At 38.5% G+C, this 15165-nt stretch overlaps 1 protein-coding gene across 1 annotated transcript in view; it reads right to left on the bottom strand.

Annotated features, from left to right (window-relative positions):
* The window catches only part of NIBAN1 (niban apoptosis regulator 1), a 145412-nt gene that overhangs the window by 113402 nt on the left and 16845 nt on the right, over positions 1-15165 (bottom strand). The window lies entirely within an intron of this gene.

Here is a 15165-nt window from a genome sequence, read left to right as displayed (position 1 = left end):
ATGGCTCCAAGATTCTTAAGTGATATCTGCAACTCTGTCTTTATCTCTCTCTGTTTTCTCTCTAATAAAATCAAATGAAGTCTTTCTTTTCAAATCAAAGAAGAAATTCAAACCGAGATATAAATACAAAAGTATGTTGAACATACTTTTCAGCTTCCAAGTGGTTGTTTTGACAGCATGAAGCCACTATAAATGTATTTTTAAATCCCATTAAGCTTTCTCTTCAGAAAATTTAATTATTCTGATGGAATTCTTAAGTTAAAGCATTCTTTCCACGAATGGGAATTACAGAGTGCTGAGAGGCTGTAGCTGCCAAATGTAAATACAATATTAAAGGTAGAATTTTAGAGTTCACCCCAGTAATCATGACCAACATCCCACAGCCAGTGGATAAACTGTCTTTAAAAGCTAGCTGCAGCTGCTCAATCAAGTTACTTGGAGTAGGTTACATTATCAAACATCCACGGGCTAATTTACTCCTGACCTAATTGATTACCATTACATCTGACAAGAATTATGGATTATTTTTACTTTTCCAGTAATTTTACTTTTCTTGCCCTGATTAACATTCACTCCGTATTCAGTAAGTGTGTATTGAGTTGCTATTACATGCAACCACACGAGAAGCCACAGAATTATAAAGAAGAACACGATTTGCGGGCAAGGTAAAGGCGAGATACAGCATGTTCTGCACAAGGCAGGATGCACTGGGCACCACGTACGTGCCATAGACAAGGCTCTGGGAGTTCACAGGAGAGTTATTCTTTCAGGGCAAATAACTGAAGGCAGAGATGAAGGGAGAAAAACTCTCAGGCAGAGAGAACAGAAACAAAAAGGCAGAAGGTAATAAACCCAAAGGCCTCTTCCCTATTCTTTCAGTTCCCCCAATTGGGAAGCTTGCTCCTTCCCACCGAGGCCACTTTGCCTAAAATGCCTTCCTTCCTTCCTTTCTTCTGCTGACCTCATTTCAAATGTTACTTCCTCTCGGAAGCCTTCTCTGACAATTTTAGGTAGAATGTAAAGTTTCATTTTTAACTCACAAGACCCCTCCAAACACATTTTCAATGCGCATATCAGGTATTTTTTAAGACTGACTGCCTGATTTTAAGTCCCTCACTTTTGCCCTGAAAGGCCTTTGGGCAAATTACTCAATCTTTCTGTGCTTTGATTTCCTCACCTATGAAATGGAGATACCTATAGGATTGGTTAGGATTACACAGGGTAAATTATGTCAAGGGCTGAGCACCAAGCCTACCAAGGTCAATGCTCAATAAGTGCTTTATCACATACTTAAAACTGTCTCTGACACTAGATTGTAAACCTCTGATGGTCAGGGATATATCCTATTTAATCTTTGTAGTTCCAGACTCTTGCACAGCACTTGGAAAATGCTGAATAAATTAAAATTTTCAGTGGCCAATATGTGATTCTGGGAGTCTCGACAATATCTTAAGGAGAAAATATCAAATAAGCAGAGAGTGATTCAGAATTAGCACTCAGAAGAAAATCATCTACACTGATGTGTAGATTTAAGAGCTATGTACACAGTAGTGATATCAAGAGATGGAATACAAAGAAGGAAATAAAAAGAGAGAATAGAGCCTAGAATAATCTCACATTTTCCAATCTGGAGAAGAAAGAAAAAACAGGGATGGTGCAAGAAGGGAACTGGCTAGGGAGAGAGGAAAACCATAGGACAGCCTCATGCATGGAAACAAAGCTGAAAAAGAGATTCAAATGAAAGCAATTATCTCAACCATGCGGAACAGGAATAGGGTAATAAGAAGTGAGAGTGAGAGAAAGCGATGAATATAAAATTCTACTCTCGAAAAAATGTTGGCGGTGAAGGAAAAAAGAGATATGGGATGGCAGCTCAAGGGATAATAACTCAAAAGGTCAAAGGAAGGATTTCTGGTGGTGAGGGTGGAGGTGGTGCTAAAGGTGTGTGTGAGATAGGAAAGGCTTTAGTCTGTTTCCAGGATGAGGAGAAGAAATCAGTGAGGAGGCAAAGGAAGAGGAAGAGGGAAAGGATGAGGAAGTCAGGTCCTAGGCTAACTTGAGATTAAAAGGAGACTCCCCTTCCCTGAAAAAAGGACAGTTGTGGGTAAGTGGCCATTCAGAGACCATTATGACAGGAGACCCCAGAAGCCAAAGCCCTGGATTACTAGAACAGCTCCTCTTGGTGCTGGCCCAACAGAACTGTGGCTGGACCTCAGAGGCTAAACAAGAATTCCCACATCCAGGGTTTCCCTGGTGGCACAGTGGTTAAGAATCCACCTGCCAATGCAGGGGACATGAGTTCGAGCCCTGGTCCGGGAAGATCTCACATGCCACAGAGAAACTAAGCCCGTGTGCCACAACTACTGAGTCTACACTCTAGAGCCCGAGAGCCACAACTATTGAGCCCATATGCCACAACTACTGAAGCCTGAGCACCTAGAGCCTGTGCTCCACAACAAGAGAAGCCACCGCAATGAGAAGCCCATGCACCACAGCGAAGAGTAGCCCTCGCTCGCTGCAACTAGAGAAAGCCCACTCGCAGCAACAAAGACCCAATGCAATTAATTAATTAATTAACAAAAAAAGAATTCCCACATCCATTGCAGGACACCTGGTTTTGAAGATATCAGCAATTGTGAATGGTAGCAAAGTACTTTTGCAGACCCGGCAGTGACTTGGAACTTTGAAAGTTCCTCAAATCACGTACTATCACAGACTCCCCCCATACCACTCAGTAGCAAGAAGCTTCAAAATATGGGAAAGAAAGCAGTTTATAATGTATTGCTTTAAAATACTTTTCTGATGAAAGCACAGTGATAGGTATACAGGATCCTGATTAGTATAAATTTGGTATACCCTAATTTATTTTAGTAGAGGGCTAGCAAGAGGACTGCTATTGTCTTATGACCATGTGACAGTAATTCAGTTCATATTAACTTACTATTACAGCAGGCATTTGGCAAGAAAGTTAAGCAAAATACTTGTACAATATTTTTTTAACTTGTCCTCATTAGTTCTGTGAGTAAAACTGCTCAGGCACATTCTTCATTTTCAGTTAATAGACAAAATAGATAATCTTTGTAAAAATGTGAAAAGGCTCTTTCTATTTCTGAACAGAAAATAAGTTAAATCAGCAGCATTCTGTCACTCATTCTGCTTGAGATGGACTGAATGGGTTACTTCCTACATCTCCTGGCTGCCAACATAGATACAACAGAAAAGGCACTGCACCCCCTTCAGCCTACACTTTCTGTGTCCCAATTATTTCCTGGTTCACATTACGGGAAATGTGATAAACATTTTATTGACTCTGAACATCACTTAGAACAACACCCAAACCGCTTTGGAATAAGGCAAATAGAAAAAGGAAAAGGAAAAAGGAGAATTCAAAGGAGAGAAGAAATTGAAGCAAGTAAACTATAGCCAATTGAAGCTCTTTGGCATTCCTTTCCCTCTTAATGCCAACAAGTCGTGTTCTAGATTAGGAAAGTTAAACATCTAAAATGTCAACAGTTTTATTTAAAGAATCTGGGAGAGAGTCCACGGACCTCCTGAATTCAGATGGGGGTGGGGACATAATGCATGTATCTTACAATACTAGTTACTTTACTGCGGTTACTAAAAACCAATCAGAAGTACTTCTCTATGTCCCATGCTAAATGATATCATAGATTTGTGTCTGTTGTCATATTCCTGCAACATTCTCAGAGATGCATCTATAATTTGGCTCCATATTTGCACCTATAATTTGGTCTGCTGCTGGGAGATGGAGGAGAATATATTTGCCCTAATTTGTAGCAAATCTTCCATCATTCATTTTGCAACTCTCTGACCTCCTTACACCTAATTCAGGTCTTGTCTTCCCAATTCTCTTTAAGAAAGAGGTTGTGTAAAGATATTAATCTCACCGTGAATTGTGTCTCTAGGACCTAAAAAGATGTACAATAGTGTAAGTGATGATAGCCAAGTCTGTAATTAAAGTGTTCAACGTTACAGCTAGGTTTGTGGGGTCAGTTGCTCGAACAGGGAAGTGCAGAGAGCGTGTGAGTCTCCGATAAGAAGGATGTTCACAGTTCTCAGGAGAAGGGGGAAGTTTTTAACTTAAATTTTTAATAGGGAAGAATACAAAGACAGCTGGAAGATAGTGACGTTAAAATAGAAGCCCAATCTTGACTCAATTTCCCACAGCTCGCAGCCCAATAACAGAAAAAATATTAAGACAATGCATAGTACGTAACAGGGCCTGAAGTTTACAAAAACAAATTAAGTGGTACAATTTAAAGTTTCCTGAGGTCCCTGAGTTATCATTGATTCAAATACACAAAGATTATTTATCTGTAGAATAATTTCTCAGGGAGCAGATAGAGTTCATAATGAAAACTGTGTAGCCCAAGAAATTCAATAGCAAACTCTCAGAAAGAGGACATAGTAACCACTGTATCTTTACACTTCCTGTGTGCTTTTTAAAGCCCATTTGGCTGTTTTCAGCTTAAAAAGGAGATGCATTTTGCAGGTTATAAAATACAACAACACTTAGCTTTAGAGAAAATCTGTAGCACAGGAGGAAGAACACAAATGAAAACAGAAGCCTTGAATTTTGTCACCTGTTTGAAGTCTTTACAAATAAATGTAATGAATAAACTTTAATCTCACACACGTGCAGTAAAATATGTTTAAAAGTGCCATTTTTAAAAGAATCACATTTCTCCTGGACGCTATCCAGGGACATGCCTGACTATTTACATGTAACACCAAAGTAATGACTGGTGGGAGCAGTCTCTCATACTCAAACTCTGTAACTCTGTGCACTAACAAAGCAGCACGCCTCTGTGATCTGCCACATCAAATATGAGAAAGGCACCTCTACGTGACTTGAAAATCAATGATGTTTTAGAAAAATCCTCAGCCCAGAACAGAAAAAGGAAACATGTGAAGATAAGAGCATCAATGAGAATGTGAGCTGTTTTGTTTATTCTGGAGAGAAAGCAATACTTCTTGTTGTAATCTAAGATGTTTAGAAAAATGGTTAAGCTTTTTGGGTCATAGACCCCTTTAACAGCATGCTGAAAGTGTTGGATACCAGAAAAAGGTATATAGACACAAAATTCTGCCACTTCAAATTCCCTGGCTCCAAGTCAAGACATTTCGATTTAGATGTCTGAGAAGAATCCTTCTCAAGCTAGCAAGACTAATCTGTTACAAAATTAGATCAGAATGAGTTCTGTGGGAAGCCTGCATTGGCCAACAAATAGAAAAATAATGGGCTTATCCTGAAGGAGTAAAGGAAAAGAGGAGATTACATCTAAATTTTATTAATATTTTAGTTCAGACTTAAATTCAATTTTAAAAATGGTGACTCTCTGGAATTAATATAGGCCCTAGACCACTGCAACTTTAATATAATACCGATGCATCAGTGCCATTTCTTAGAGAGAAAATTCTGTTTTCTTAATGGAGAGAGGTTGTACTTGAAGTTTATTAATGAAGCTAGCAAATGTTAATGCCGAATAACACAGAAGAAACCACCCATACTGTTAAGAAATTGACCACATATCTTGAGGCTTGAATATTTGCAACCTGCTAAGGAAACGCAATGTAGCAAGTCAAAACCAATAATCCAGCAACTGCAAATTACTGTTCCAAGGTGGATTCCAAAATCTTTCCTCATAGAGTTAGTGGGATCTTTATGAATTAATTAACTTTAAAAAATCTATATTAAACACTGTGGGTGATACAAAAGAGTATAGTTCACTGTGGAACATTATGCCCCAAATGGAAAAAAGAAAGCTCAGGATTTGAAACTTACCACACAAAGTGAGGTAAGGAAGGTAGAATGAAATTCCGAAAAGAAATATAGAAAAAATCATGTACTACATTTATCTCTGACACACTGTATAGCAACCTCTACACAGTTACCTCTACAGCCACTGCTGATTTCTGTCTTTGTGTACATGGAGCATCAAGGAGTCACATCCAAAAGATACTCAAGCATGACTAGAATAAAGAAACTTGCTACTGCCCTGGGAGCAAAAAGGTGAGTGATGGTTATCACCACTGCTTGTCGGGGGTATTAAGGGCTCTGTGCAGACAAGCTATAGTCAGTCTTGTTTGCTATCCATCTTTCTGGTGACTAGTTCTGAAATATAATAGTCTCTTGAAACATACCAAGCCCCACTAATCCAGGATTCAGTCCTTGGATCTTCATGGGAATGAATGCTTGAAGACAGAGGGGACATCAACATCATCATCATCATCTAAGAAACCCCAGGATGGAGACTAAAAGACCCAAGGGCACAAGTGGGATTCTCATATATCTTCCTTTCAATGGTTAGGACGTTGGAAAAGTAAGAAAATTGAGGAAGTGAACTTACTAGGAAGAGTTGTTTGGCAAATAGGATGTCATTTTCCATTTGATGACTTTACACAGTACAATGATGGACTTTGGGTAGGGTTGGAGTACATCTCATGAGGACACGGAAGAAAGTCTTGGAGATTATTAGGTGGTCTTTAAATTGAATATGAAAGGAAAAAAGAAAGCGATATTTATGCAAAATCATGAAACCAGTTACCAGAAGGGTCTGCAGTCATGTCATGGGAAAATGAAGAATAGTTCAGGAGGAGCCATGAGACTCTTATAAGAAAACAATAGGGAAAAGTTCCCAAAATTGATGCTCTCAAGGGTCTCATAGTTGTATGGGACCAGTACAGAGCATGGGAATTGGAGAATAAGATGGCAAATACAATCTCATAATAATTACTGGGAGTTGGTAGTATTCCAAAGAAATATCTGTAAGGAAGAGTGCTAAAGAACTATCACTTATCATCTGTGTGAAAATCCATGAACCTAGGTGGTAAGGGTGATGAAGAAGCATTTAAATGAGGATTAAATGAGAGGAAAAGAAATCACCTTGTTGATGAAATCCATATTAACAGACTATCTGGCCAAATGGAAGAAATGGATGATGTGTTCCTAATTTAGTTTACAATGCTGGCGCAGAGGCACAAAACAGTTCTGATGGGAAACTTCAACTACCCAAACATTTGACTGGAGACTCTAAATTGAAAACAGAATGTCTGACAAGTTACTGCCTGTACTGGATAGCAACTTTATTTTTCTATAGAGAGAAGCAGTAACAAGGGGAATTGCTACTTGTATCTAATTCTAAACAACCAAGATATCAGCTAGTGAAGTAAAATAATGAATCTTGGGTGAAAGCAGTGATGTCATTGTAGCACATGATAAAGCCCTCTTAGTCATCCTTCACTCATCCAAGGCTTTTCACTATCTTCATAAAACGTATTTGCTGATGCACAGAGTCCCAGGGCTCAGGTTTGGTAGACTACCCTCTAGTACCTCCACTCCACCTGCCAAGCTGTGTGCTTATCAAACATCTGTTGTGTTTCCTTCCAAACCTATTCATGCCAGTTGTACTGGTTGTTGTGGACAAGTAATTTACATTAAATATTACACAAACTGACTAAATATTAGTACAAAAAGAAAAGAATTGTTGTTAACTAAGTTAAATATTTGGGAAAGTTTTGATAGAGTTCTAATGAGAATTGTTGTTAAATTAAGTGTAAAGCAATTCAATCCTAAACATTGAAAACTTAAAAACCACAAAAAAATGAACCTAGATGGATTTTTGTGATTAGATTTCTTTACAAGATCTTGCCCAACTCAAAGGAAACCAAAACTGAAAATTACAAAAATTATAAATGATACAAAAATTATAGATAATAAAAAATTACTGATGATACAAAAAAAAGACCTTTGCCCTATGTCAAAGATAGGTGAATGAATCTGTTTCATTAATATATTTTCAGTTAAAATACAGTATTCAAAGTACATGTATCTTGTTATGATTTTCTATTTTAACTGTCACTTGATAATAGTCTGACTCCATTCCGACCACAACAGATAAAAGGCCTTTTGGATAGCCAGGTAGAGGGTGGTTGAAAATATGATGATAAAACCTGGATTTCACTGAGATAAACTTCAAAAGGCTCAAAAGAAACAGCCAAGGCTTTGGGGCAAGAGACTCTGACAGAGGGTTGAGTATCACCTACCTGTCCACATAGTCTGTAATTCTGTCTACACAATCACAGATTGTGATTCCACCAAGGAAAATGATGGGAGTTCCTACATAGTTCTATCATCACCTTTGATTTTGACAGGCTAGGATAAAAAATAGATAGATTGAGACCTATAATTTATAAGAACAACAAAAAGCATTCTTTTAGCTATGTTAGGAACAAAGGAATATTAGGAAGAGATAAGCCAGATGTCTGGCACCAAGGACTTGATGTTGCTGGAAAAACAAAGAAAATCAACTGGTCCACTATTATTTTTGTCCTAGTCTTCTCTTCCAAGAAGAATGATTTGGGGACTTAAAATAGTGGACTAAATATGGTAAGAGAAAAAGAAAGCCCAATATTGGTAAAGAGATTTAAAGTGAGCAGTGGAACACTGTAAAATAACTACAATCCAGTGTACTGAGAAAATTCATGTTTAAGATTGCTAAACTGAGTAATATTCCATTGTATATATATGCCACATCTTCTTTATCCATTCATTTGTTGATGGGCATTTAGGCTGCTTCCATGTCCTGGCTATCGTAAATAGTGCTGCAATAAACATTATGGTACAAGTTTCTTTTGGGACTGGAGAACTCGAGGTTTGGGAGGGGACAGGGGGTGAAGGGGAAGCTGAGACGAAGCAAGAGAGTAGCACAGACATATATATACTACCAACTGTAAAATAGATAGTCAGTGGGAAGTTGTTGTATAACAAAGGGAGTCCAACTCGAGGATGGAAGATGCCTTAGAGGACTGGGGCGGGGAGGGTGGGGGGGACTCGGGGTGGGGAGTCAAGGAAGGGAGGGAATACGGGGATATGTGTATAAAAACAGATGATTGAACTTGGTGTACCCCCCCAAAAATAATAAATAAATAAATAAATAAATAAATAAATAAATAAATAAATAAAAAGATTGCTAAACTGTTGGGACTTCCCTGGCGGTCCAGTGGTTAAGACTCTGCCATTCCACTGCAGGGGGCGTGGGTTCAATCCCTAGTCGGGGAATTAAGAAGATCCTGCATGCTACATGGTGCAGCAGCCCCCCCCCCCAAAAAAAATTGCTAAACTGTGGCAGAGCAGTAGAGGTGCTAGAAGAGTTGAATGGATAAATGTAGATCTGACTCTCAAAAAAAGGCAGGAGGAAGCATGAATGCAGACTTTGCAATCTACAGGACTTTGAGCTTAATATTAAAACCAAGAAAGCTAATAGAGTCCATATTAATGGGACAGTTTGAAACTTCAACCTTAAAAAATAGATCATAAATAGTATCTGTTTCAAACTAAAAGCAACTATCAAATTTATTGGGGAAATAATAGAGGCACTTCTTTTAAAATACAGGATCAAAACTAGAATGAATGTGATGAGGGAGGGGGACACATTCTCTCCATTCTTCATATTTTTATAAAAGGGAATCTGGTACAACAGGAAGGAGAAATTGCCTAAAGATGAGTTTAGAGTCCAAGACAAAGAAATGCATTGTTTCTCCTGCCCTGCTTTCCATTGGAGCAACTGACAGGCGGTCAAAACTTTTAAGATCTTTTTAAAAAGTGGCAGCTCTTGAAATTCAATGTTTAAGAAAATCTATACAGATAAAATGCATTAGTAATGGCATATGATGCTGTGAAGTCAAGTGCTATAGTAAAAAGAGGTCTGGCTTTAGATACAGAAGGACAAATATATGATTCCACTTCAATGAGGTACCTAGAATAGGCAAATTCATAGAAAGTGGAATAAAGGTTTTTATTTAATGGGCACAGAGTTTGCACTGGGGATGATGAAAAAGTTTTGGGTATATGGATGGGGTGATAATTACACAACATTGTGAATGTATTTAATGCCACTGAATTGTACACTTAAAAATGGTTAAAATGATAAATATTATATTATGTATACGTTACCAAAATAAAAAAATAAAAGAAGCCTGGCTTTGACCAGACAGACCTGGGTTTGAATCTTAGATTCTTACAGACTGAGAGCTCCCTTCTTTTTTTTTCTTATTGAAATATAGTTGATTTACAATATTGTATTAGTTTCAGGTGTACCACATAGTGATTCAATGTTTTTATATATTATACTCCATTTACAGTTATTAAAAATAATTAATAGATTTCTCTGTGCTGTACAATATATCCTTTCTTATACACATAGGAGCCTGAGCACTGACTAAAGGCCAAATACCAGGGAGAATAGGCGGGGCTGGGCAAAAGGAGGTGGCAGAGGGCCTGATCCAGGAGCTAAGGGTGAGCCAAGGGGCACAGGGTGGAAACGAGGAAGAATTCAGTTCTGGCACAATTCACTAACAAAATAATAATCCAGATATGGATAGATTGGCTTTAGGAGATAATGAGTTTCCTGATACTGGAGGTATTAAAAGCTGTTCACAGCCTTATAAGGGCATTCAAGCATAAGATGGCCTTTAATAACCTTTAAATTCCCTTCCAAGGGGGTAAGCAGGTGATGTTTATTACTTTACCATAATCTCCTTAAACGATGGGACATATACAGTGATGGCCCCAAATAATGGTAAAGTGGAAAAATAATGGGGATGGAAAAAGAGTTCTCATATTATTCAACCTACTCCTGGAAAAGTACAATCAAGATATTCAAGAATATGTAGCAAGAAGAAAATATCCTTAGAAATAAGAATTGCCAAATACAATAATCATTATTAAATACGCTTATGGATTTTTTTTCAAGAGATCTTTAGGTATACATGGTGCATAGAAAGGGCAAATTCAGATACATTTCTGTCTGAAAAGTCTGGAGATTCAGTTAACTCCAGTTCAGGGCAAATATTTATTCATTTATTTATTTCATTCGATAAATAAGTACTGAGGACAGATATCATTGGATACAAAGCGGGTAGGAAAATGCATAAGATAAAATTTCTCCTCCCAAGAGCTCGGATTACTTACTGCGTTCCAGAAAGTTCAGAAATTCGCTGTGAGCGATAAATTGTGCATCTATTCTGCCTTTTGTTTTAAAGCTATAATTTTTTAAATTCTTCATACACTTTGACACCCAAGAAGTACTTCTAAGAGAATAATCAGAGATGCACATAAATATTAATGCATTAGGATACTCACTAAAAATATTTTTAATAATAAAAATTTGAAAATGACATGTCCAACAAGAGGTGAATGATTAATTAAGTTATAGGATATAATTTACAGAACCTGGTATCATCCACAGCCAATAAAACATGCTTTAGAAGAACACTTGGGGATAAGAGAATTGTTTTTGGCATAATGTGGAGTAGCGGTATACAGTCTTATATACAAAATATGATCCACAGGGATGGCACACTGCACTTCTCTCTGAAAACGAAGCAGCTGTTGACCTTGTGATAATGCTGTCCTTCAGAGTAACTATCAAAACTGAACTAGGATGATGCTAAGGGACATGAATTGCACATATTCAAGTGTAAAATCTCAAGTTAGAATTTGTCTCAGTTCCTAATCTGGAAATTGAGGATGGTAATATTTATAGAAAAGCATGGGGCTTCCCTGGTGGCCCAATGGTTGGGAGTCTGCCTGCCAATGCAGGGGACACAAGTTCGAGCCCTGGTCTGGGAGGATCCCACATGCCCCAGAGCAACTAAGCCGGTCCGCCGCAACTGCTGAGCCTGTGCTCTAGAGCCCCTGAGCCACAGCTATTGAGCCTACGTGCCACAACTGCTGAAGCCCACGCCCAGAGCCCGTGCTCCGCAACAGGAGAAGCCACCACAATGAGAAGCCCATGCACAGCAACGAGGAGTAGCCCCCACTCTCAGCAACTAGAGAAAGCCCACACACAGCAACGAAGACCCAATGCAGCCAATTAATTAATTAATTAATTAATTTTTAAAAATAACTAAATAAAACGCATCTTAAAAAAGAAAGTATGTATAACTGAGTTTGGGTCCCGGCTCTGCCGCAGACCAGCCATATATAAGGCTCTTGCACCACCAGGCAGACAGTAACCATCACCATCACTACTGCCATCATCGTTTTGAATGGAGGCCAAAAAAGAAGCAATAAAGAGATAATTCAATGGAGTGTTTATTTAAAGCAACTCAGTCAAGACAATGATTTTTTTAATCTGCTTTATCTGCAAAATAGTTTTCTAAAATCAAGGGTTATAAAGGTCAGAGACCCTACCTACCCCCAACCCAAGTGAGTGTATTAGGCCCTTCACCAGTGCAGAGGAGTTTTCATTAATTTAGAAGTTAATGGTCGCATGACTGACCACCTATTAGCTTGATGCTGAACAGGGAATCTGAGCCTGTTGGTGAAAAGGTGCACAATTTTTTTTTCAGTTCATCTAGCACTGTAGTCTAGTAAGATGAAATTTGCAAAAGATAACTGAATAATGAGAGAAAGAGTAATGTAATTTATTCCCCACTGTAATTTTCTTCACATTCTTAAGAAAGCAGGCCGTGGACACACTGCCTTTTCACTCCATCATTCTCCTGTTATGTACTAGGGGCCATTAAACTAGGTAAGAAGATGAATTGCTAGAGATGATTATGCATGCCTTCAGCAGCCCATGAAATATACCAGAGAACAATAAAGATATCTGATGACCTGTCAGGGAGATGCTTATGCAAATGAGAACATCATGATTATACTTCTGCTTGTTCATCTAAAGGCGATCATGATATATAGATGGAAAAACTTCACTTGCTCAGTAGCATCACAAATAAGAAGCTGGTTTCAGATTAGGATATGCTAGAAATGAAAATTCATGCCCAAATTCCTAGTTCAGCAGTAAAAGAGGACAATAATGGACATAGATCAGCATCCAAGCTTATTTCCTTTGAAAACAATAATTTCGTTAGATGACAGTTCTTACTGCTCTCCTGAAATTATAGTATTTGGCACTAAAAATTATTTGTAATCCTCAGAACCAAAATATGTTGTGAATATATATCATCAGCATCTTTCTGCTCTTAAATAATAAATGATACTTCTGATCAGAATTCAACAACCTTCAAGGTGTCCATGAGAATTAAGACAAAAAGAGGATAAGGCAACTGATATAAATCCATACAGCAAACTCCTTTTAGGAGCAGGAACTCAGCTAGGTTATTCTGAAGCCCAGCCTCTTCTTATGATGGCAATACAGTGACACTGTTAAAAGCCGGGCCTTGGCTTCAGTGGGAATTCTACCCACGAAATAATACACATGTGGCCTTAATCACAGACATAATCTGCCTGGGCCTTGGTCTTACCATCTGCAAAATAAGCATGATAATAGTACCTATCTCAGAAAGTTATTGTGAGGATTTAAATGAGATAATGTGTATAAGTTCTTAACCTAGTGCCTGGCAGGTAATGAAAGGCTTACAAAAGAGGAATAGAGTCACAGATGTAGAAAACAAACTCATGGTTACCAGGGGGGTAAGGGAGAGGGGGTGGGATAAATTAGGAGATTGGGATTGACATATACACTCTACTATACATAAAATAGATAACTATTAAGGACCTACTCTATAGTGCAGGGAACTATACTCAGTATTCTGTAATGACCTAAACGGGAAAAGAATCTAAAATAAGAGTGGATATATGTATACGTATAACTGATTCACTTTGCTGTACATCTGAAACTGACACAACATTATAAACCAACTACACTCCAATAAAAATTAAAAAACAAACAAATAATGGTTATTATTAGAGGAGACGTTTATTGTCTATCTGATATCTCCACTTGGACCTCAGACTTAGCATGTCCAAAATAAACTCTTCACTCTCCAATGTGTTTCCCCCAGTCTTCCCTATTTCAATAAGTTGCAACTCCATTCTTTATGTTGCTCAGGTCGGAAATATTGGAGTTGTCCTAGAAGTCACTTTTTTGTCTCCTATACCATAGACCTCATCAGCAAATCCCGGCAGCTCCACCCTCAAGGTGTATTTATAACCCAACCACTTCTTACTACCTCCAGTTACCCCCAAATCCAAGCCTTCCCTGACCTGGATCACAGATCTAGCCTCCTAAGTAACCTCCAGCTTTCTCCCTTTTCCCTTTTCCAGTCTGTTCTCTACACAGAAGTCAGAGAAGTTACGGCATTTCACTCTTCTGCTCAAAACTCCCTGTGGTTTCTCTTCTAATTCAGAGTAAAAACCCAAGTCCTTACCATAGCCTGCAAGGCCCTCTGTGATGTTACCACGCCTACCTCCCTGTCCTCCCCCTTCCATTAGCACTATTGCTCATTCCTCTCCAACCACACCGGCTTTCCTGCTGCTCCTAAGACAGGATGAGCTCCTTTCCAAGTTCAGAGCTTGCTTTTCCCTCTGCCCAGGATGTGCCTCCCCCAGATATTCCTGTATCCCACTCTAGCACTTCATTCAAATGTCAGAGAGGGCTTCCCTTACCTCTTATCTGAAGTAGCAGCCCTCATCACCCTCTCCTCTTTGTTCTTATGTTTCTTCAAAATACTCATTACCACATGCCATCTTATTATTTGTTTACTTTATTTTTCCCCACCTATACCTCCATGATGAAGTCCCTCAAGGGCAGTTTAGTTTGTTTTGTTCATCTCAGTTCATGAAACAGGGCACATTCTATTTGATGACTAAAAGGAAAGATATACAATGAATGCCTCACCATAAGAAATAGGTCTGTTCCATGACATTTTATAAGTTAATCTTAAGCGAGATTCTTTAGAGAGACTTAATTAAATGACTTTCACTAATAAGAAAACTGAGGCCTAAAGACAAGCCCAAAGTCACATGGTAAGTTTTAGAACCAGGACTCAAACAAGTTCTTTTGTATCAAGTACCATGCACTTGTCCCTAAAGTCCATGCTTTCTATTGAGTTTTGGAATATGCTGTAGTCCCAACTCCATTAATTATAGAAAATGTGTATCAGTTCAGCTCTGTTTCCAACTGGCTGACTAAGGATTTTAAGGGAAAAGACTTTATATGATGCACAGTTTATTTAAAAGCTTTTACTTTGGCTTTAGAATAAGTAAGATAGGGACTTCCCTGATGGAGCAGTGGTTAACAATCTGCCTGCCAATGCAGGGGACACTGGCTCGATCCCTGGTCTGGGAAGATCCCACATGCCATGGAGCAACTAAGCCCATGTGCCACAACTACTGAG

This window comes from Hippopotamus amphibius, chromosome 3, assembly GCF_030028045.1.
Source record: "Hippopotamus amphibius kiboko isolate mHipAmp2 chromosome 3, mHipAmp2.hap2, whole genome shotgun sequence".
NCBI lineage: Eukaryota > Metazoa > Chordata > Mammalia > Artiodactyla > Hippopotamidae > Hippopotamus > Hippopotamus amphibius.
Note: the sequence above shows the minus strand (reverse complement) of the source record. Positions and strands in the feature narration are given on the sequence as shown.